This window comes from Dendrobates tinctorius, unplaced genomic scaffold (assembly GCF_039654945.1).
Source record: "Dendrobates tinctorius isolate UK_male_01 unplaced genomic scaffold, ASM3965494v1 ptg000024l, whole genome shotgun sequence".
NCBI lineage: Eukaryota > Metazoa > Chordata > Amphibia > Anura > Dendrobatidae > Dendrobates > Dendrobates tinctorius.
In genome coordinates this window covers 14232311-14258026 of record NW_027361692.1, presented here as the reverse complement: position 1 = coordinate 14258026, position 25716 = coordinate 14232311, and the positions used below count along the sequence as shown (strand labels likewise).

General features: G+C 47.9%; 1 protein-coding gene across 5 annotated transcripts in view; it reads left to right on the top strand.

Annotated features, from left to right (window-relative positions):
* The first annotated feature begins 12444 nt into the window (after nt 1-12444).
* The window catches only part of FAM135A (family with sequence similarity 135 member A), a 159938-nt gene continuing 146666 nt past the window's right edge, over nt 12445-25716 (top strand). For 3 of the 5 annotated variants that reach the window (XM_073569383.1, XM_073569384.1, XM_073569380.1), the window contains exon 1: nt 12445-12561. The gene's annotated coding sequence lies outside the window, so the exon portion shown is untranslated. Of the gene's footprint in view, nt 12562-12753; nt 12773-25716 lie in introns of those variants that run through there. The other 2 variants (XM_073569381.1, XM_073569382.1) reach the window with 2 other exon arrangements.

The window sequence follows — 25716 nt, the reverse complement described above, 5'->3', positions numbered from 1 at the left end:
GTGTAATGCCCCTGCACCGTACACCATCTCCTGTGTGTAATGCCACTGTACTGTATGCCACCTCCTGTGTGTAATGCCACTGCACCGTATACCACCTCCTGTGTGTAATGCCCCTGCACCGGATACCACGTCCCATGTGTAATGCCCCTGCCCTGTATACCACCTCCTGTGTGTAATGCCCCTGCACCGTATACCACCTCCTGTGTGTAATGCCCCTGCACCGTATACCACCTCCTGTGTGTAATGCCCCTGCACAGTATACCACCTCCTGTGTGCAATGGCCCTGCACCGTATACCACCTCCTGTGTGTAATACCTCTGCACCGTATACCACCTCCTGTGTGTAGTGCCCCTGCCCTGTATACCACCTCCTGTGTGTAATGCCCCTGCACTGTATACCACCTCCTGTGTGTAATGCCCCTGCCCTGTGTACCACCTCCTGTGTGTAATGCCCCTGCACCGTATACCACCTCCTGTGTGTAATGTCCCTGCTCTGTATACCACTTCCTGTGTGTAATGCCCCTGCCCTGTATACCACCTCATGTGTGTAATGCCCCTGCACTGTATACCACCTCCTGTGTGTAATGTCCCTTCCCTGTATACCACCTCCTGTGTGTAATGCCCCTGCCCTGTATACCACCTCCTGTGTGTAATGCCCCTGCTCTGTATACCAACTCCTGTGTGTAATGCCCCTGCACTGTATACCACCTCCTGTGTGTAATGCCCCTGCCCTGTATACCACCTCCTGTGTGTAATGCCCCTGCACCGTATACCACCTCCTGTGTGTAATGCCCCTGCCCTGTATACCACCTCCTGTGTGTAATGCCCCCGCCCTGTATACCACCTCTTGTGTGTAATGCCCCTGCCCTGTATACCACCTCCTGTGTGTAATGCCCCTGCACCGTATACCACCTCCTGTGTGTAATGCCTCTGCCCTGTATACCACCTCCTGTGTGTAATGCCCCTGCCCTGTATACCACCTCCTGTGTGTAATGCCCCTGCACCGTATACCACCTCCTGTGTGTAATGCCCCTGCCCTGTATACCACCTCCTGTGTGTAATGCCCCTGCCCTGTATACCACCTCCTGTGTTAAATGCCCCTGCACTGTATACCACCTCCTGTGTGTAATGCCCCTGTACCGTATACCACCTCGTGCGTGTAATGCTCCTGCCCTGTATACCACCTCCTGTGTGTAATGCCCCTGCCCTGTATACCACCTCCTGTGTAATGCCCCTGCACCGTATACCACCTCCTGTGTGTAATGCCCCTGCCCTGTATACCACCTCCTGTGTGTAATGCCCCTGCACTGTATACCACCTCCTGTGTGTAATGCCCCTGCACCGTATACCACCTCCTGTGTGTAATGGCCCTGCGCTGTATACCACCTCCTGTGTGTAATGCCCCTGCCCTGTATACCACCTCCTGTGTGTAATGCCCCTGCACTGTATACCACCTCCTGTGTGTAATGCCCCTGCACCGTATACCACCTCCTGTGTGTAATGCCCCTGCACCGTATACCACCTCCTGTGTGTAATGCCTCTGCCCTGTATACCACCTCCTGTGTGTAATGCCCCCGCCCTGTATACCACCTCCTGTGTGTAATGCCCCCGCCCTGTATACCACCTCCTGTGTGTAATGCACCTGCCCTGTATACCACCTCCTGTGTAATGCCCCTGCACCGTATACCACCTTCTGTGTGTAATGCCCCTGCCCTGTATACCACCTCCTGTGTGTAATGCCCCTGCCCTGTATACCACCTCCTGTGTGTAATGCCCCTGCACCGTATACCACCTCCTGTGTGTAATGCCCCTGCCCTGTATACCACCTCCTGTGTGTAATGCCCCTGCACTGTATACCACCTCCTGTGTGTAATGCCCCTGCCCTGTATACCACCTCCTGTGTGTAATGCCCCTGCCCTGTACACCACCTCCTGTGTGTAATGCCCCTGCCCTGTATACCATGTTCTGTCTTCAAACAGAGGCTGGACAGACATCTGACTGGGTTGATTTAGCGAATCCTGCTTTGAGCAGGGGGTTGGACCAGATGGCCCAGGAGGTCCCTTCCAACTCTACGATTCTATGATTCTACCTCCTGTGTGTAATGCCCCTGCACTGTATACCACCTCCTGTGTGTAATGCCCCTGCACTGTATACCACCTCCTGTGTGTAATGCCCCTGCACTGTATACCACCTCCTTTGTGTAATGCCCCTGCACGGTATACCACCTCCTGTGTGTAATGCCCCTGCCCTGTATACCACCTCCTGTGTGTAATGCCCCTGCCCTGTATACCACCTCCTGTGTGTAATGCCCCTGCACCGTATACCACCTCCTGCGTGTAATGCCCCTGCCCTGTATACCACCTCCTGTGTGTAATGCCCCTGCCCTGTATACCACCTCCTGTGTGTAATGCCCCTGCACCGTATACCACCTCCTGTGTGTAATGCCCCTGCCCTGTATACCACCTCCTGTGTGTAATGCCCCTGCCCTGTATACCACCTCCTGTGTGTAATGCCCCTGCACTGTATACCTCCTCCTGTGTGTAATGCCCCTGCACCATATACCACCTCCTGCGTATAATGCCCCTGCCCTGTATACCACCTCCTGTGTGTAATGCCCCTGCCCTGTATACCACCTCTTGTGTGTAATGCCCCTGCACCGTAGACCACCTCCTGTGTGTAATGCCCCTGCCCTGTATACCACCTCCTGTGTGTAATGCCCCTGCCCTGTATACCAACTCCTGTGTGTAATGTCCCTGCCCTGTATACCACCTCCTGTGTGTAATGGCCCCTGCCCTGTATACCACCTCCTGTGTGTAATGCCCCTGCCCTGTATACCACCTCCTGCGTGTAATGCCCCTGCCCTGTATACCACCTCCTGCGTGTAATGCCCCTGCCCTGTATACCACCTCCTGTGTTTAAAGCCCCTGCCCTGTATACCACCTCCTGTGTGTAATGCCCCTGCACCGTATACCACCTCCTGCGTGTAATGCCCCTGCCCTGTATACCACCTCCTGTGTGAAATGCCCCTGCACCGTATACCACCTCCTGTGTGTAATGCCCCTGCCCTGTATACCACCTCCTGTGTGTAATGCCCCTGCCCTGTATACCAACTCCTGTGTGTAATGTCCCTGCCCTGTATACCACCTCCTGTGTGTAATGGCCCCTGCCCTGTATACCACCTCCTGTGTGTAATTCCCCTGCACCGTATACCACCTCCTGTGTGTAATGCCCCTGCCCTGTATACCACCTCCTGTGTGTAATGCCCCTGCACTGTATACCACCTCCTGTGTGTAATGCCCCTGCACCGTACACCACCTCCTGTGTGTAATGCCCCTGCCTTGTATACCACCTCCTGTGTGTAATGCCCCTGCACCGTATACCACCTCCTGTGTGTAATGCCCCTGCCCTGTATACCACCTCCTGTGTGTAATGCCCCCGCCCTGTATACCACCTCTTGTGTGTAATGCCCCTGCCCTGTATACCACCTCCTGTGTGTAATGCCCCTGCACCGTATACCACCTCCTGTGTGTAATGCCCCTGCCCTGTATACCACCTCCTGTGTGTAATGCCCCTGCCCTGTATACCACCTCCTGTGTGTAATGCCCCTGCACCGTATACCACCTCCTGTGTGTAATGCCCCTGCCCTGTATACCACCTCCTGTGTGTAATGCCCCTGCCCTGTATACCACCTCCTGTGTGTAATGCCCCTGCACTGTATACCACCTCCTGTGTGTAATGCCCCTGTACCGTATACCACCTCCTGCGTGTAATGCTCCTGCCCTGTATACCACCTCCTGTGTGTAATGCCCCTGCCCTGTATACCACCTCCTGTGTAATGCCCCTGCACCGTATACCACCTCCTGTGTGTAATGCCCCTGCCCTGTATACCACCTCCTGTGTGTAATGCCCCTGCACTGTATACCACCTCCTGTGTGTAATGCCCCTGCACCGTATACCACCTCCTGCGTATAATGCCCCTCCCCTGTATACCACCTCCTGTGTGTAATGGCCCTGCACTGTATACCACCTCCTGTGTGTAATACCCCTGCACCGTATACCACCTCCTGTGTGTAATGACCCTGCACTATATACCACCTCCTGTGTGTAATGCCCCTGCACTGTATACCACCTCCTGTGTGTAATGGCCCTGCACTGTATACCACCTCCTGTGTGTAATGCCCCTGCACTGTATACCATCTCCTGTGTGTAATGCCCCTGCACCGTATACCACCTCCTGTGTGTAATGCCCCTGCACCGTATACCACCTCCTGCGTATAATGCCCCTGCCCTGTATACCACCTCCTGTGTGTAATGGCCCTGCACTGTATACCACCTCCTGTGTGTAATACCCCTGCACCGTATACCACCTCCTGTGTGTAATGACCCTGCACTGTATACCACCTCCTGTGTGTAATGTCCCTGCACTGTATACCACCTCCTGTGTGTAATGGCCACTGCACTATATACCACCTCCTGTGTGTAATGCCCCTGCCCTGTATACAACCTCCAGTGTGTAATGCCCCTGCACCGTATACCACCTCCTGTGTGTAATGCCCCTGCACCGTATACCACCTCCTGTGTGTAATGCCCCTGCACCGTATACCACCTGCTATGTGTAATGCCCCTGCCCTGTATACCACCTCCTGTGTGTAATGCCCCTGCCCTGTATACCACCTCCTGTGTGTAATGTCCCTGCTCTATATACACCTCCTGTGTGTAATGCCCCTGCACCGTATACCACCTCCTGTGTGTAATGCCCCTTCCCCGTATACCACCTCCTGTGTGTAATGCCTCTGCACCGTATACCACCTCCTGTATGTAATGCCACTGTACTGTATGCCACCTCCTGTGTGTAATGCCCCTGCACCGTATACCACCTCCTGTGTGTAATGCCCCTGCACCGTACACCACCTCCTGTGTGCAATACTGCACTGTACGCCACCTCCCGTGTGCAATGGCCCCTGCCCTGTATACCAACTCTTGTGTGTAATGCCCCTGCCCTGTATACCACCTCCTGTGTGTAATGCCCCTGCACTGTATACCACCTTCTGTGTGTAATGCCCCTGCCCTGTGTACCACCTCCTGTGTGTAATGCCCCTGCACCGTATACCACCTCCTGTGTGTAATGTCCCTGCCCTGTATACCACCTCCTGTGTGTAATGCCCCTGCCCTGTATACCACCTCCTGTGTGTAATGCCCCTGCACTGTATACCACCTCCTGTGTGTAATGTCCCTTCCCTGTATACCACCTCCTGTGTGTAATGCCCCTGCACCGTATACCACCTCCTGTGTGTAATGCCCCTGCCCTGTATACCACCTCCTGTGTGTAATGCCCCTGCCCTGTATACCACCTCCTGTGTGTAATGCCCCTGCACTGTATACCACCTCCTGTGTGTAATGCCCCTGTACCGTATACCACCTCCTGCGTGTAATGCTCCTGCCCTGTATACCACCTCCTGTGTGTAATGCCCCTGCCCTGTATACCACCTCCTGTGTAATGCCCCTGCACCGTATACCACCTCCTGTGTGTAATGCCCCTGCCCTGTATACCACCTCCTGTGTGTAATGCCCCTGCACTGTATACCACCTCCTGTGTGTAATGCCCCTGCACCGTATACCACCTCCTGCGTATAATGCCCCTCCCCTGTATACCACCTCCTGTGTGTAATGGCCCTGCACTGTATACCACCTCCTGTGTGTAATACCCCTGCACCGTATACCACCTCCTGTGTGTAATGACCCTGCACTGTATACCACCTCCTGTGTGTAATGCCCCTGCACTGTATACCACCTCCTGTGTGTAATGGCCCTGCACTGTATACCACCTCCTGTGTGTAATGCCCCTGCACTGTATACCATCTCCTGTGTGTAATGCCCCTGCACCGTATACCACCTCCTGTGTGTAATGCCCCTGCACCGTATACCACCTCCTGCGTATAATGCCCCTGCCCTGTATACCACCTCCTGTGTGTAATGGCCCTGCACTGTATACCACCTCCTGTGTGTAATACCCCTGCACCGTATACCACCTCCTGTGTGTAATGACCCTGCACTGTATACCACCTCCTGTGTGTAATGTCCCTGCACTGTATACCACCTCCTGTGTGTAATGGCCACTGCACTATATACCACCTCCTGTGTGTAATGCCCCTGCCCTGTATACAACCTCCAGTGTGTAATGCCCCTGCACCGTATACCACCTCCTGTGTGTAATGCCCCTGCACCGTATACCACCTCCTGTGTGTAATGCCCCTGCACCGTATACCACCTGCTATGTGTAATGCCCCTGCCCTGTATACCACCTCCTGTGTGTAATGCCCCTGCCCTGTATACCACCTCCTGTGTGTAATGTCCCTGCTCTATATACACCTCCTGTGTGTAATGCCCCTGCACCGTATACCACCTCCTGTGTGTAATGCCCCTTCCCCGTATACCACCTCCTGTGTGTAATGCCTCTGCACCGTATACCACCTCCTGTATGTAATGCCACTGTACTGTATGCCACCTCCTGTGTGTAATGCCCCTGCACCGTATACCACCTCCTGTGTGTAATGCCCCTGCACCGTACACCACCTCCTGTGTGCAATACTGCACTGTACGCCACCTCCTGTGTGCAATGGCCCCTGCCCTGTATACCAACTCTTGTGTGTAATGCCCCTGCCCTGTATACCACCTCCTGTGTGTAATGCCCCTGCACTGTATACCACCTTCTGTGTGTAATGCCCCTGCCCTGTGTACCACCTCCTGTGTGTAATGCCCCTGCACCGTATACCACCTCCTGTGTGTAATGCCTCTGCCCTGTATACCACCTCCTGTGTGTAATGCCCCTGCCCTGTATACCACCTCCTGTGTGTAATGCCCCTGCACCGTATACCACCTCCTGTGTGTAATGCCCCTGCCCTGTATACAACCTCCTGTGTGTAATGCCCCTGCCCTGTATACCACCTCCTGTGTTAAATGCCCCTGCACTGTATACCACCTCCTGTGTGTAATGCCCCTGTACCGTATACCACCTCCTGCGTGTAATGCTCCTGCCCTGTATACCACCTCCTGTGTGTAATGCCCCTGCCCTGTATACCACCTCCTGTGTAATGCCCCTGCACCGTATACCACCTCCTGTGTGTAATGCCCCTGCCCTGTATACCACCTCCTGTGTGTAATGCACCTGCACTGTATACCACCTCCTGTGTGTAATGCCCCTGCACCGTATACCACCTCCTGCGTATAATGCCCCTGCCCTGTATACCACCTCCTGTGTGTAATGGCCCTGCACTGTATACCACCTCCTGTGTGTAATACCCCTGCACCGTATACCACCTCCTGTGTGTAATGACCCTGCACTGTATACCACCTCCTGTGTGTAATGACCCTGCACTGTATACCACCTCCTGTGTGTAATGGCCCTGCACTGTATACCACCTCCTGTGTGTAATGCCCCTGCACCGTATACCACCTCCTGTGTGTAATGGCCCTGCACCGTATACCACCTCCTGTGTGTAATGGCCCTGCACTGTATACCACCTCCAGTGTGTAATGCCCCTGCACTGTATACCACCTCCTGTGTGTAATGTCCCTGCACCGTATACCACCTCCTGTGTGTAATGCCCCTGCACCGTATACCACCTCCTGTGTGTAATACCCCTGCACCGTATACCACCTCCTGTGTGTAATGGCCCTGCGCTGTATACCACCTCCTGTGTGTAATGCCCCTGCAATGTATACCACCTCCTGTGTGTAATGCCCCTGCACTGTATACCACCTCCTGTGTGTAATGCCCCTGCCCTGTATACCACCTCCTGTGTGTAATGCCCCTGCACTGTATACCACCTCCTGTGTGTAATGTCCCTGCCCTGTATACCACCTCCTGTGTGTAATGCCCCTGCACTGTATACCACCTCCTGTGTGTAATGTCCCTGCCCTGTATACGACCTCCTGTGTGTAATGTCCCTGCACTGTATACCACCTCCTGTGTGTAATGCCCCTGCTCTGTATACCACCTCCTGTGTGTAATGCCCCTGCACCGTATACCACCTCCTGTGTGTAATGTCCCTGCCCTGTATACCACCTCCTGTGTGTAATGTCCCTGCCCTGTACACCACCTCCTGTGTGTAATGCCCCTGCCCTGAATACCACCTCCTTTGTGTAATGCCCCTGCACTGTATACCACCTCCTGTGTGTAATGCCCCTGCCCTGTATACCACCTCTTGTGTGTAATGCCCCTGCACCGTATACCACCTCCTGTGTGTAATGTCACTGCCCTGTACACCACCTCCTGTGTGTAATGCCCCTGCCCTGTATACCACCTCCTGTGTGTAATGCCCCTGCACTGTATACCACCTCCTGTGTGTAATGCCCCTGCACCGTATACCACCTCCTGTGTGTAATGCCCCTGCACCGTATACCACCTCCTGTGTGTAATGCCCCTGCCCTGTATACCACCTCCTGTGTGTAATGCCCCTGCCCTGTATACCAACTCCTGTGTGTAATGTCCCTGCCCTGTATACCACCTCCTGTGTGTAATGCCCCTGCCCTGTATACCACCTCCTGTGTGTAATGGCCCCTGCCCTGTATACCACCTCCTGTGTGTAATGCCCCTGCACCGTATACCACCTCCTGTGTGTAATGTCACTGCCCTGTACACCACCTCCTGTGTGTAATGCCCCTGCCCTGTATACCACCTCCTGTGTGTAATGCCCCTGCACCGTATACCACCTCCTGTGTGTAATGCCCCTGCACCGTATACCACCTCCTGTGTGTAATGCCCCTGCACTGTATACCACCTCCTGTGTGTAATGCCCCTGCACTGTATACCACCTCGTGTGTGTAATGCCCCTGCCCTGTATACCACCTCCTGTGTGTAATGCCCCTGTCCTGTATACCACCTCCTGGGTGTAATGCCCCTGCACTGTATACCACCTCCTGGGTGTAATGCCCCTGCACCGTATACCACCTCCTGCGTGTAATGCCCCTGCCCTGTATACCACCTCCTGTGTGTAATGCCCCTGCCCTGAATACCACCTCCTGTGTGTAATGCCCCTGCACCGTATACCATCTCCTGTGTGTAATGCCCCTGCCCTGTATACCACCTCCTGTGTGTAATGCCCCTGCCCTGTATACCAACTCCTGTGTGTAATGTCCCTGCCCTGTATACCACCTCCTGTGTGTAATGGCACCTGCCCTGTATACCACCTCCTGTGTGTAATGCCCCTGCACCGTATTCCACCTCCTGTAATGCCCCTGCCCTGTATACCACCTCCTGTGTGTAATGCCCCTGCCCTGTATACCACCTCCTGTGTGTAATGCCCCTGCACCGTACACCACCTCCTGTGTGTAATGCCCCTGCCCTGTATACCACCTCCTGTGTGTAATGCCCCTGCACCGTATACCACCTCCTGTGTGTATTGCCCCTGCCCTGTATACCACCTCCTGTGTGTAATGCCCCCGCCCTGTATACCACCTCCTGTGTGTAATGCCCCTGCCCTGTATACCACCTCCTGTGTGTAATGCCCCTGCTATGTATACCACCTCCTGTGTGTAATGCCCCTGCCCTGTATACCACCTCCTGTGTGTAATGCCCCTGCCCTGTATACCACCTCCTGTGTGTAATGCCCCTGCCCTGTATACCACCTCCTGTGTGTAATGCCCCTGCCCTGTATACCACCTCCTGTGTGTAATGCCCCTGAACTGTATACCACCTCCTGTGTGTAATGCCCCTGAACTGTATACCACCTCCTGTGTGTAATGCCCCTGCCCTGTATACCACCTCCTGTGTGTAATGCCCCTGCACTGTATACCACCTCCTGTGTGTAATGTCCCTGCCCTGTACACCACCTCCTGTGTGTAATGCCCCTGCCCTGTATACCATGTTCTGTCTTCAAACAGAGGCTGGACAGACATCTGACTGGGATGATTTAGCGAATCCTGCTTTGAGCAGGGGGTTGGACCAGATGGCCCAGGAGGTCCCTTCCAACTCTACGATTCTATGATTCTACCTCCTGTGTGTAATGCCCCTGCACTGTATACCACCTCCTGTGTGTAATGCCCCTGCACTGTATACCACCTCCTGTGTGTAATGCCCCTGCACGGTATACCACCTCCTGTGTGTAATGCCCCTGCCCTGTATACCACCTCCTGTGTGTAATGCCCCTGCACCGTATACCACCTCCTGCGTGTAATGCCCCTGCCCTGTATACCACCTCCTGTGTGTAATGCCCCTTCCCTGTATACCACCTCCTGTGTGTAATGCCCCTGCACCGTATACCACCTCCTGTGTGTAATGCCCCTGCCCTGTATACCACCTCCTGTGTGTAATGCCCCTGCCCTGTATACCACCACCTGTGTGTAATGCCCCTGCACTGTATACCTCCTCCTGTGTGTAATGCCCCTGCCCTGTATACCACCTCCTGTGTGTAATGCCCCTGCCCTGCATACCACCTCCTGTGTGTAATGCCCCTGCACTGTATACCACCTCCTGTGTGTAATGCCCCTGCACCGTATACCACCTCCTGTGTGTAATGCCCCTGCACCGTATACCACCTCCTGTGTGTAATGCCCCTGCACCGTATACCACCTCCTGTGTGTAATGCCCCTGCACCGTATACCACCTCCTGTATGTAATGCCACTGTACCGTATGCCACCTCATGTGTGTAATGCCCCTGCCCTGTATACCACCTCCTGTGTGTAATGCCCCTGCCCTGTATACCACCTCCTGTGTGTAATGCCCCTGCACCGTATACCACCTCCTGTGTGTAATGCCCATGCACCGTATACCACCTCCTGTGTGTAATGCCCCTGCCCTGTATACCACCTCCTGTGTGTAATGCCCCTGCCCTGCATACCACCTCCTGTGTGTAATGCCCCTGCCCTGTATACCACCTCCTGTGTGTAATGCCCCTGCCCTGTATACCACCTCCTGTGTGTAATGCCCCTGCCCTGCATACCACCTCCTGTGTGTAATGCCCCTTCCCTGTATACCACCTCCTGTGTGTAATGCCCCTGCCCTGTATACCACCTCCTGTGTGTAATGCCCCTGCCCTGTATACCACCTCCTGTGTGTAATGCCCCTGCACCGTATACCACCTCCTGTGTGTAATGCCCCTGCACCGTATACCACCTCCTGTGTGTAATGCCCCTGCACCGTATACCACCTCCTGTGTGTAATGCCCCTGCCCTGTATACCACCTCCTGTGTGTAATGCCCCTGCACTGTATACCACCTCCTGTGTGTAATGCCCCTGCACTGTATACCACCTCCTGTGTGTAATGCCCCTGCACTGTATACCACCTCCTGTGTGTAATGCCCCTGCCCTGCATACCACCTCCTGTGTGTAATGCCCCTTCCTTGTATGCCACCTCCTGTGTGTAATGCCCCTGCCCTGTATACCACCTCCTGTGTGTAATGCCCCTGCCCTGTATACCACCTCCTGTGTGTAATGCCCCTGCACTGTATACCACCTCCTGTGTGTAATGCCCCTGCACCGTATACCACCTCCTGTGTGTAATGCCCCTGCACCGTATACCACCTCCTGTGTGTAATGCCCCTGCCCTGTATACCACCTCCTGTGTGTAATGCCCCTGCACTGTATACCACCTCCTGTGTGTAATGCCCCTGCACCGTATACCACTTCCTGTGTGTAATGCCCCTGCACCGTATACCACCTCCTGTGTGCAATGGCCCTGCACCGTATACCACCTCCTGTGTGTAATGCCCCTGCCCTGTATACCACCTCCTGTGTGTAATGCCCCTGCCCTGTATACCACCTCCTGTGTGTAATGCCCCTGCACTGTATACCACCTCCTGTGTGTAATGCCCCTGCACTGTATACCACCTCCTGTGTGTAATGCCCCTGCACTGTATACCACCTCCTGTGTGTAATGCCCCTGCACTGTATACCACCTCCTGTGTGTAATGTCCCTGCCCTGTATACCACCTCCTGTGTGTAATGCCCCTGCACTGTATACCACCTCCTGTGTGTAATGCCCCTGCCCTGTATACCACCTCCTGTGTGTAATGTCCCTGCCCTGTATACCACCTCCTGTGTGTAATGCCCCTGCACTGTATACCACCTCCTGTGTGTAATGCCCCTGCCCTGTATACCACCTCCTGTGTGTAATGCCCCTGCACTGTATACCACCTCCTGTGTGTAATGCCCCTGCACCGTATACCACCTCCTGTGTGTAATGCCCCTGCCCTGTATACCACCTCCTGTGTGTAATGCCCCTGCACTGTATACCACCTCCTGTGTGTAATGCCCCTGCACCGTATACCACCTCCTGTGTGTAATGTCCCTGCCCTGTATACCACCTCCTGTGTGTAATGCCCCTGCACTGTATACCACCTCCTGTGTGTAATGGCCCTGCACTGTATACCACCTCCTGTGATAGCGCTGGTGCGGAGTCAGTGTGGCGGCTGCCCCCTCCTCCCGGCTGTCATTCAGGGGCGGAGCTCGGCACTTGTCTCCTCCCCTCCGAGTGTCCGTGGCCGGTCGGATGGCTGTCCTACTCCAGGCCGGGGCTTTGGCCGGGTCTCAGCGGCTCGTGTATTCCTCCTCAGCGGCGGCCGGTAAGAGCGGTGTGTGTGGGTGTATGAGGCTGCGGCTCAGCAGGCCCGTAACAGGCCCGGCGGCACAGACATAGCTGTGTGTGCAGGGTGTGACAGTGTGCCCGCAGTGTGTGCCTAGGTGTCAGCCCTGTGTGCCCCCACGGGTCTGTGACGGGTGTGTGGGAATATTCCGGAGTGAGGTGGCCCGGACCCCATTGTACCCTCCGCTATGGTAAGCGGACCCGGGACATAGTGGCCATTGTGGCAGAGGGTGGTAAATTGTCGGATAGTGCCAGGGCTAGAGGTCCAGTGGTGGCACCTGCTCACCTGGCGGGAAAAATGTCTTACAGTATCTGAATACCCAGTACCGGAGCATGTAACACACATCCAACTTTCCCAGGGCCCGGAGTGGAGACTTAGGATTAAAGACAGGAGATTTGTCAGCTGATAGGTAGTCGTGGAGTCAGAGAAAGGTGGGGTCCTGTCCGGGTAACAGATCACTGATAGTGAGTAACCATAGTAATAGTAGATCACTGATAGTAGGTAACCATAGTAACAGTAGATCACTGATAGAGGGGTGACCGTAGTAATAGTAGCTCACTGATAGAGGGGTGACCGTAGTAATAGTAGCTCACTGATAGAGGGGTGACCGTAGTAATAGTAGATCACTGATAGTAGGTAACCATAGTAACAGTAGATCACTGATAGTGGGTGACCGTAGTAATAGTAGATCACTGATAGTAGGTAACCATAGTAACAGTAGATCACTGATAGTGGGTGACCGTAGTAACAGTAGATCACTGAGAGTGAGTGACTGTAGTAATAGATCACTAACAGTGGGTGACCGTAGTAATAGTAGATCACTGATAGTGGGTGACCGTAGTAACAGTAGATCACTGATCGTAGGTAATTATAGTAATAGTAAATCAGTGATAGTGGGTGACTGTAGTAATAGTAGATCACTGATAGTAGGTAACCGTAGCAATAGTAGGTCACTGATGGTGGGTAACTGTAGTATCAGTAGATCACTGACTGTGGGTGACTGTATTGATAGTAGATCACTGATAGTTGGTGATCGTAGCAATAGTAGATCACTGATAGTGGGTGACTGTAGTAATAGTAGATCACTGATAGGTAACCGTAGTAATAATAGATTACTGATAGTGTGTAACCGTAGTAATAGTAGATCACTGGTAGTGGGTGACCGTAGTAATAGTAGATCACTGATAAAAGGGTGACCGTAGTAATAGTAGATCACTGACAGTGGGTGACTGTAGTAATAGTAGATCACTGATAGAAGGGTGACCGTAGTAATAGTAGATCACTGACAGTGGGTGACAGTAGTAATAGTAGATCACTGACAGTGGGTGACCGTAGTAATAGTAGATCACTGACACTGGGTGACCGTAGTAATAGATCACTGACAGTGGGTGACAGTAGTAATAGTAGATCACTGACACTGGGTGACCGTAGTAATAGTAGATCACTGACAGTGGGTGACAGTAGTAATAGTAGATCACTGACAGTGGGTGACAGTAGTAATAGTAGATCACTGACAGTGGGTGACAGTAGTAATAGTAGATCACTGACAGTGGGTGACAGTAGTAATAGTAGATCACTGACAGTGGGTGACAGTAGTAATAGTAGATCACTGACAGTGGGTGACAGTAGTAATAGTAGATCACTGACAGTGGGTGACAGTAGTAATAGTAGATCACTGACAGTGGGTGACAGTAGTAATAGTAGATCACTGATAGAAGGGTGACTGTAGTAATAATATAGGATTACTAATAATAGGTAACTCTAATAGTGGTAGTAATAATTATAATTACAGATTAATAATAGGTCACTAATAATGGTGTTGCAGCTGTTTTGCTCTGACCCAAAGTCAGACTGCCGGCTCACCAGTGATGAGATTAGACCCTCCAAATAACGAGTGCTCAGAGTAAAGAATAAGAATAGATTAATAACAGATAATAATCACAGATCACTAGTATGAGGTATTACCGAGGAGAAGTGGTGCCATAGGGGCTCATGTGCTGAGTGGCCCTCTGGAAACAGCATGCACTATAGCTCCATTGACACGGGGACTCAGATATCCCCTTTTTCTGGACCCCCAATGATCACACATACTGTGGACAGATGATAAATGTTGTTTCTGAGAAAACTTTAATAATGAGCGTCCCGTAAACTGTGCAGGTCCTATAGGATGGGCTCCGGATTGATTGTCATGGCTGACAAAGGTATTTGTTATTTGAAGGGACTCTGTCTCCTGGTTTTATTCCGCTTTCTCCGAGGGAAGTGACAGTATTTGGAGTGATTTTTTTTTCCAGTCGATTTTGGAGCAGAACCTGTTCACGTTAAAAACGATGTGTTATCTTACCCTAAATAAAACCATAGATCACTAGCTGCAATAATGGAGTCCTCCCATGCACACGCTGGGGAGACATGGATGTTTTGGATCTTTAGTTCTGCCCACTATTGGACTTCCTCCCTTAGCACTGTGTAGTTCCCACTCATGAATATAGAGGACTCTGCAGCGTACAACCCAAGTCCGGTAGAAGAAAGACGCGCACTCTTGCTGTGGAGATAGGTGCTGACTGTACGTGGAGGGTCCACAAACAATAGTCAGTAGATAAACAGTCGCACTCAAGTGTGGATTAATCTTGCCAAAAAATCTTGAAGATTTTGTGAAATTTTTGGATTTTTATTTTATTTCAAATACATCAAATAGTGTAACACCGCAGACAAAAGAAGTATCCAAAATGTGGGTATAATATCGTAATCCACGATATGAGTATACTATGGTTACGTTTCGACCTACTAAGAGGCCTTTCTCAAACCATACTGAAGTAGTGTCAAGGAAAAGATTAATTAGAGCATTTTCAGAAGTCCCAAACAGGGGCTGATGGCATGGGAGCATCCTGGACCTGCGGTGACACGTTCCCCCTAGTCCTGGTACAGACAGCCGTCTTTCAGGGTCCATATACTGACCACAATGCCCGGACTGACTGCAGGTCTCCTGATCTGGAGTCACAACGTCTCTATATTCCCACGAGGCTATACGTTTGGGTCAGGAGACCCGTGGTCGGGGTATTGAGGTCCATATAAGGACCAAGACATACAACTGTGTGAACATGGCCTTAATGGTGCTAACAGACCTGCAGAGCTCAGGACTTTCTCTTGTTAACTTTCAAAATCATTGAGAGCAGAGATCAGTGTGATCGGCAAGCCTGCAGTCCTGGTCATGTGGGTATTCCAGCCTATGGCTTGGTGCACATCTGCTTCTTACTTTATATGAGTAGTGATCCTCCTCCTTCAGCATTTTTCATCAGTATTTGAAAGCCAAAACCAGGGGTGGATCAAGAGCCAACCATTGCCCAAATGTCTTGTGGACAAGGCCTTAGGCTATGTTCGCAGATTACTTTTTTTCTTGCAGCGTTTTTGGCGCGGTTCCGGATCCCAAAGTTTAACTTTGCTTTCTCCATACAAGCATGAACAATACAAGGTGTTAGGCCACAAATGCAAGACATATGTGAAATCCTAAAATATTTTTGGAGAAAAAAGGGCAAATTTATCAAATTATTCAGTTGAAAAAGATTTTTATGTCTGAAAGAAAATAGTGACTATTCTGAACAAAAAAGTTCATGAAAAAAATACATAATTACAAATATAACAACAGCAGGGGAGTTGAATTGGTCTGGAATAGAGTAACTGACATTGGCAGGGTGGACAATGTTCAGTTTCACACATTGGTCAGGACCATTGAATTGGTCAGGCATTGTTCAGTTTCACACATTGGTCAGGACCATTGAATTGGTCAGGCATCGTTCAGTTTCACACATTGGTCAGGCAATATTTAGTTTTACACATTGGTGGGCCATTGAATTGTTCTGGTTTTGTGTACTTTAACACATCACTAATGTAATTAAAGGGACAAGGATGGGGTGGAGGAAAGGAGACGAAACACCGCCCATCGGACCGAACACAAGGCATTTAAATAGCCCGCCAAATTGAGGTGACAGATTTACTTTAAATTGTGCTAATCCTGACTGCCATTCTCAGGTGACCAGACCAAAACATTTTGGTTTAAACTCGAGAAAATCACAAAAATAAATGGGTTTCACATCCTGTTGTACATCTTGCGCACATGCCCCTGTGAATCATAAAAATGATGGACTGTCTTCAAGAGCGGAAGAGGAAAGGAATTAAAATGGGTTATGCTATCTAATATGTTAATATTTTATAAGGCCACATGAAAAGACCTATGGGTCGGCCTCATCAAAGACAAATAATTGAGTATTGTTGGTGATAGCCTGCAAGGACCTCTCCTCTCAGAAAAGGAGTAGCTCCGCTTTCTGCCGGCTCATAGACAAGATCCTGAGTAGAGGACCCCTTTATGATGTCAATATCCCCCGACAGACTGGGATTGTATTCATCAAATAATTCTTGTGGCGTGTTACAGATAAAGAGATCATTAGGATAAAAATACCCGTATGAGTGTGTTTAATACATGTGCATATATTTATATAGCGCTGTGCAAAAGTCGAAGGCAGGGGTGGTAAAAATGCACTTTTGCTTGCATCAGTGTTTTATATGCTGCAGATGTAGCAGTTCTCTGAATGCTGAACTCTGCCCTGCCCACACCACTGATTGGCAGCTTTCTGTGTGTACTGTGTGAAGGCAGAGAGCTGGCAATCAGTGGTGGGGTCAGGGTTATAGAGAGCTCATGAATATGGAGGACTACATGGTAGCAGGTGTAATAGTCCTCTAATGATCGGCTAATTTTATCAGTACTACGGTAAACTGCCTGGAAAGTGACACATCATTGGAATTGGTTTATCTACCCCTACATTATACTGCTCTCAGATTATGTGGAAAACAGCTGGTGACTGGTTCCCTTTAAGAACTATCTTCATTGTAAGTCACAATGAGTCTTGGAGGTGATGATATGGCCCCCAGGGAGCATCAGCATAATCAAGCCCCTCTGGAATTACATGAAGTGAAAAAAGAATTTGCAAAAGCCTACATCCATAGAACATCTGTGGTTAGCTCTCCAAGATGTTTGGTACAACCTCCCTTGCCAAGCTGTGGTTGATCACGGGCACTGGCACCCCATTCATTCGTAATGGGACCTCCAGAGTTAGCAGAACGCTGCACTGGACTAGTCATCAGCACTCCCATAAGAATGAATGGAGTAGTAGTGCACATGATCAACATCCACTTCATTTACACAGGGATCTGAAGAGCCCCAGTTTTCAGGATTGGGGCTTCCTTCAACAACTGTGTGCACATGGGCGGTCACACCAAATAGTGATTTGATTTAGATTCCTCTTTTTCTTTGAATTTTCTTAATTGATGAATATAAACTGTTAACACTTCTATTTAGGAAAGCATTCTTTGCAGCATTTTTCCACTCCTGCCTAAAACTTTTGCACAGTACTATATGTATATATTTGTATACCCACACACAAACTTTTGACGCCGCTGATCCATCCTCCAGAGCGAGCACAATACCGTCACTCAGCACCGCCGCGGAGTTGGTTGGAAGTAGTGAAACTGGCTTTGTGGCTTCTAGCCCTCAGACGTGAGACCGTCTCGTAAACCTGTCTCCCATGTGATGTCACTTGTGCACAGTCATCCTTTCAGCATTCTGAGCCTGTTCTTGAGCATGTTAGCTGGCCGATGGGCCGGATCCCAGGAAGGTGCAGTAGGATTTGGATGGACCTTTGTCATGTATGATGCACTGCGGACGGTATTCTGCCACCAGTCATGTCGTTCTTGCGGTCTTCATGGTTAAATACTGTTTATTTTGCTTGCACATATCTTATTACCCAGTGTGTGCACCTTCCTCTGTTGTCTGGTGAAATAATAGGTGTCTGGGGGCTTAAAATGGGTAATTCTAGCTCCAAGCCTGCAGTTATTGTGACACTGGAGAATTCGCAGAGGTTTATGTCTGAGCAGAGCATGGCTTCCTCTAACGTTGGGCTTTGTATGCTGAATCGTAGCATAATGCCCTGTTTACACTCTTGGCATGGCTTCCATATGGAAAATTCTAGAAGGAGATGACTGATCCATTAGGGTATGTGCACACGTTGCGGATTACCCTGCGGATTTGGCTAAATCTGCAGATCAAATGACCTGCGTTTTACCTGCAGACTTTGTGCGGATTTCTCCTGTGTTTTGACACCTGTGGATTCCTATAATGGAGCAGGTGTCAATGCTGTGAATCCGCACAAAGAATTGACATGCTGCGGATTTAAATCCGCGGAAAAATCCGCAGCATGTGCACAGTGTTTTCCATTTCTCATAGACTTTATTGGTACCGTACAACGCAACAGAATCTACTGTGGAGCCGCAGGGCCAAATCCGCAACATGTGCACACACCCTTGGGATCTGCTTTAGCGCACAAGTGTATAGTGGGTCCGTATAGTATGGGGAAAGGTACGCAACCTGTGCCATAAATTAGCCTTCATTTTAGCCCTATAATCCGGGCTGGCGTAGGTTTGCTTTTCTGGCATGCTGATGGGCAAATACATGGTATGGGGGGCACTCTCTATGAATACGCTATGTTAGATGACTTTTTAATGGCTCTGATGTCTAACTTGTTTTTTTCTGGATAAAACATTCCAGCATAGTATATGATATTCTAATAGGTAGCAATGGCCACCTAACAGGAAAGAACGCCCATAAGGGTGAGGCCATGTTCTCACCTGCATCTTTTTCTCTACACCTTCTACTCTGATTTTGGGGCAGATTTGATGCAGCATTTTAGTATAGGAACACTTAGATTTTGCACGTAAAAAATAAATGCGTTTTTCCATGCACCTTTTTGGGCTCCCCATGAAAGTCTATAAGGGCACAATGATCTTAGCGTCCACAGTGTCCTTGAATGCACACAGGGAGCAAGCTTTTATGAAATCATCCACTTTGCTTGAACTTTTTAAATGGCAAGAAAATGGGTACTGTGAAGTTTTACAATGATCACTTATCTGCCTGCTCGGGGTCCTAATTCTGGGACGCGAAGTGTGAAGAACCCCTTGTGTATAGAGCAATGGTCCATCATGCTGCTCCATTCATAGCGGACACAGCGTCTATCTCTGGCGGGCGCACTAAGAATGGAGTGGCAGTGCGCATTTCGACCACGGGGCTCTTCGGATAGAGAATACCTCAAAAACTATGTTCTAATATATGCTAAATGAGAAATCTCTTATTTGTGGCTCTTAGATTGTATTCACACAATACATTTGTGCAGTTTTTTTGCAGTGATTTTCCATAAGCTCATCAGGAACACGTCCTTAATGCTGGATTGACACATCACATTTTGTTACTTCTTCCATTGGCATTTTACCTATGGATAGATGGTAAAATGTATAGGGATGTATTGATACAGGAAAGATGTATATCTTTGTACCGTATTAGCCAGTAGATAGAAAAACATTCAGAATTGAGAGTCCTCAGTGGTTGACACCTTTTAATGGCTAACTGAAAAGATGGTAACACATTGCAAGCTTTCGAGACTACTCAGGTCTCTTCATCAGGCTAGACTAATACAAAAGCCTAATACCAATGAGTATGGTGGAAGATGATACTGACAGAGTGCCAAGTGGAAATAATATATACAGCAACACGTGAAGATAAATAAAAACACCTTTATTGATATATAAATGGGTGTACACTTAAATAAAATAAAAAATAATAAAAAGGCATCCCAAATGAATGCGTAATATTGGATTATAATATCCTACAACATAGGGTAAAATATATACCCATGAGGCACAAGTTCAAAAGGAATATGAAAAAAGAAAATTAAAATAAATATTAATGGAACCTTAATAAAGCCCCCAAAAGGAATTGTGTATACAGTGCACCATATAATGATGAATATCCAAAAATTGTGTAAACACAGTATACAAAAAGTAATAAAGAATAATAATAACAACAACAGCTGTGCAGACAATATGTAAAATAAAAGGTGCAATGAAAAAATTGGTGCAGTGAACAAAAAAGAGACACTACAGGAGTGTCACACAATGTGAGAGGGGAAAGAAATAATGGGAGCTGGAGATAAAATAATACCTAATGAGCCGGAGGATGATGCCTGGGGATGCCTGTGAACGCGCGGGGATGCCTGTGAACGCGCCCCGACGCGCGTTTCGGTATAAAACTTCCCTACCCCCTGACGAAGGAAGTTTTATTCCGAAACGCGCGTCGGGGCGCGTTCACAGGCATCCCCAGGCATCATTCTCCGGCTCATTAGGTATTATTTTATCTCCAGCTCCCATTATTTCTTTCCCCTCTCACATTGTGTGACACTCCTGTAGTGTCTCTGTTTTGTTCACTGCACCAATTTTTTCATTGCACCTTTTATTTTACAGATTGTCTGCACAGCTGTTGTTGTTATTATTATTCTTTATTACTTTTTGTATACTGTGTTTACACAATTTTTGGATATTCATCATTATATTGTGCACTGTATACACAATTCCTTTTGGGGGCTTTATTAAGGTTCCATTAATATTTATTTTAATTTTCTTTTTTTCATATTCCTTTTGAGCTTGTGCCTCATGGGTATATATTTTACCCTATGTTGTAGGATATTATAATCCAATATTACGCATTCATTTGGGATGCCTTTTTATTATTTTTTATTTTATTTAAGTGTACACCCATTTATATATCAATAAAGGTGTTTTTATTTATCTTCACGTGTTGCTGTATATATTATTTCCACTTGGCACTCTGTCAGTATCATCTTCCACCATACTCATTGGTATTGGGTTCTTTCACCGGATGGTTTGCCATCCACATTTCTAGAGGGGTTGTGGATTTTTCATTTTATTATTTTTATTAGTACATTACCCTCATTGTTCTAAGTAATACAAAAGCCTGAAGAAGAGACCTGAGTAGTCTCGAAAGCTTGCAATTTGTTACCATCTTTTCAGTTAGCCATTAAAAGGTGTCAACCACTGAGGACTCTCAATTCTGAATGTTTTTCTAGGGATATATTGGTGTTTTCATGGCATGTAGCCTGCGGGTGGACAGACTTATTGTTGATGCTCAGTTTGCCCATTGTTTGTCAGGGAGAGCCAAGAGGCGCCATCAGCTTGAGATGGTCTGTCTGTCCTGGATGTAGACTAGCTGGCCAGTTCCCCGGTCAGATAATGGAGAAGTAAATGTTAGCACTGGGGGGTGTTTGGAGAGGGGGGTCTGTTCTACATTTGAGCTGTTTAAGGAAGAAGGTAAGGAGGGGTCATATCCCGTCTATGCAGTGCCCCCCGGTCAATGCACTCATACGCTTCCCCTTCCTATTACCGCCATCCTGTGCTCAGTGTCATAGTAATATACCAGCAGCTGACTTAGCATGAATATTTCATTGCCAGATGTGTGACTTCCGGATCTGCAAGAAGCCTGTAGTTTGTGTTTAGTGTAACCAAATCCTCAGTTATTTGTGATTTTAATTATATTTACTTTAGCTTGTACAGCAAAAAGTATATAAAAAAAAAAGTCAGCTGGCTATGTGGATCCAGGAGACAATCTGTAATGCACTAACAAGCTTGAATTGTGCTGAAAATGACCTGCAGATTGGCCTCTGGTTTATCACCTCTACAATGGAGGAGATGGTAAACTGCAGCAGAATCCGCAGAAAAGAAGTGACATGTCATTTCTTTCTGCGGATTCAAAACCGCAGCTTTTCCTCAGTTAAAAATCCGCAGCATGTGCACAGAAAATTGTTAATCCCATAGGATAACATGCTACTGTACACTGTCTGCAGAACTGCTGCAGATCCGCAGTGGCCAAAACCGCAGCGGAACTGCAGCAAAAACCGCAGCGGAACTGCAGCAAAAACTGCAGCGTGTGCACATAGCCTAAGGGAAGCTGTATGCCATAACATTACAAGATTTTTGTTGAAACAAAAACTTTTAAAAACAATTGTAAAAATGATATAATGTAGGGCCAATATAAGCAAAATGAGCCACTCATTTATGGTATTGTGCCAATAGTGATTTACATGGACGTGTCAAACTCGTTTCTGCGTATAACCCTGCTCACCTGTTACATTTGCCAAGCTATTAGGACAAATACCGAGTTACTGCCATCACATATACACGTTGGAAGTGCTACGTAGATTGATTTTCCTCAGTGGATTGAATTCTATTTGTATTCTTTTTGCCAATTACATTTATTATAGGAGGTTTACTTTTAACTCCTTTTATACATTTACCTTTAATTCAGGCCTATTTACAGCTCTTTTTGAGATTGACACTTGCATGTATTTCACTATCGGCACATTACCATAAGTGGCTCCTTTTGCATATATTATATTGTCCCTACAGTAGATTATTTTTTTAATTGTTTTTAATAATTTTTGTTTCAAAAAAATCTTGCAATTTTCTGGCATATAGCTTCTCTTTCTTTTTTTTTATTTGTTTCAGTATTTGTAAGTTGCCACTTACCTAGGCAGTACTATATTTGGATATGTTACCTAAATTCAAGTTTTCTTCACGTCAACACATACGGTTTTCTTGCCGCCAATACATGCAGTTTTTTTACATCAGCACATGCAGTTTCCCTCATGCTAATAAACGCTGATATCTATAGTGCTACACATGTGGTTTTCTTCCTGCTAATACACACTGATTTCTATAGTGCTAGCACGTGAGGTTTCCTTCGTGCTAATACACACTGATATCTATAGTGCTACACGTGCGGTTTTCTTTGTGCGAATACACACTGATATCTATAGTGCTACACGTGCAGTTTTCTTCGTGCTAATACACACTGATATCTATAGTGCTACACGTGCGGTTTTCTTCGTGCTAATACACACTGATATCTATAGTGCTACACATGTGGTTTTCTTCCTGCTAATACACACTGATTTCTATAGTGCTAGCACGTGAGGTTTCCTTCGTGCTAATACACACTGATATCTATAGTGCTACACGTGCGGTTTTCTTTGTGCGAATACACACTGATATCTATAGTGCTACACGTGCGGTTTTCTTCGTGCTAATACACACTGATTTCTATAGTGCTAGCACGTGCGGTTTTCTTTGTGGTAATAGACGCTGATTTCTATAGTGCTAACATGTGCATTTTTCTTCGTGCTAATACACGCTGTTATCTATAGTGCCAGCACGTGCGTTTTTCTTTGTGCTAATACTGATATCTATAGTGCTACACATGGGGTTTTCTTCGTACTAATACACACTGATTTCTATAGTGCTAAGATGTGCTGTTTTCTTTGTGCGGTTTTCTTTGTGCTAATACACACTGATATCTATAGTGCTAGCACGTGCGGTTTTCTTCATGCTAATACACACTGATATCTATAGTGCTAGCACGTGCGGTTTTCTTCGTGGTAATACACACTGATATCTATAGTGCTAAGATGTGCTGTTTTCTTTGTGCTAATACACACTGATATCTATAGTGCCAGCACGTGCGTTTTTCTTTGTGCTAATACTGATATCTATAGTGCTACACATGGGGTTTTCTTCGTACTAATACACACTGATTTCTATAGTGCTAAGATGTGCTGTTTTCTTTGTGCGGTTTTCTTTGTGCTAATACACACTGATATCTATAGTGCTAGCACGTGCGGTTTTCTTCGTGCTAATACACACTGATATCTATAGTGCTAGCACGTGCGGTTTTCTTCGTGGTAATACACGCTGATATCTATAGTGCTAAGATGTGCTGTTTTCTTTGTGCTAATACACACTGATATCTATAGTGCTAGCACGTGCGGTTTTCTTCGTGGTAATACACGCTGATATCTATAGTGCTAAGATGTGCTGTTTTCTTTGTGCTAATACACACTGATATCTATAGTGCTAGCACGTGCCATTTTCTTTGTGGTAATACATGCTGATTTCTATAGTGCTAGCACGTTTGGTTTTCTTCGTGCTAATACACACTGATATCTATAGTGCTAGCACGTGCGGTTTTCTTCGTGCTAATACACACTGATTTCTATAGTGCTAGCACGTGCCATTTTCTTTGTGGTAATACACGCTGATTTCTATAGTGCTAGCACGTGTGGTTTTCTTCTTACTAATACACACTGATTTCTATAGTGCTAAGATGTGCTGTTTTCTTTGTGCTAATACACACTGATATCTATAGTGCTAGCACGTGCGGTTTTCTTCGTGGTAATACACACTGATATCTATAGTGCTAGCACGTGCGGTTTTCTTCGTGCTAATACACACTGATTTCTATAGTGCTAGCACGTGCCATTTTCTTTGTGGTAATACACGCTGATTTCTATAGTGCTAGCACGTGTGGTTTTCTTCTTACTAATACACACTGATTTCTATAGTGCTAAGATGTGCTGTTTTCTTTGTGCTAATACACACTGATATCTATAGTGCTAGCACGTGCGGTTTTCTTCGTGGTAATACACACTGATATCTATAGTGCTAAGATGTGCTGTTTTCTTTGTGCTAATACACACTGATATCTATAGAGCTAGCACGTGCGGTTTTCTTCGTGGTAATACACGCTGATATCTATAGTGCTAAGATGTGCTGTTTTCTTTGTGCTAGTACACACTGATATCTATAGTGCTAGCACGTGCGGTTTTCTTCGTGCTAATACACACTGATATCTATAGAGCTAGCACGTGCGGTTTTCTTCGTGGTAATACACGCTGATATCTATAGTGCTAAGATGTGCTGTTTTCTTTGTGCTAGTACACACTGATATCTATAGTGCTAGCACGTGCGGTTTTCTTCGTGCTAATACACACTGATATCTATAGTGCTAGCACGTGCGGTTTTCTTCGTGCTAATACACACTGATATCTATAGTGCTAGCACGTGCGGTTTTCTTCGTGCTAATACACACTGATATCTATAGTGCTAAGATGTGCTGTTTTCTTTGTGCTAATACACACTGATATCTATAGTGCTAGCACGTGCGGTTTTCTTCGTGGTAATACACGCTGATATCTATAGTGCTAAGATGTGCTGTTTTCTTTGTGCTAATACACACTGATATCTATAGTGCTAGCATGTGCCATTTTCTTTGTGGTAATACACACTGATATCTATAGTGCTAGCATGTGCGGTTTTCTTCATGCTAATACACACTGATATCTATAGTGCTAGCACGTGTGGTTTTCTTCGTGCTAATACACACTGATTTCTATCAGGGCTGTGGAGTCG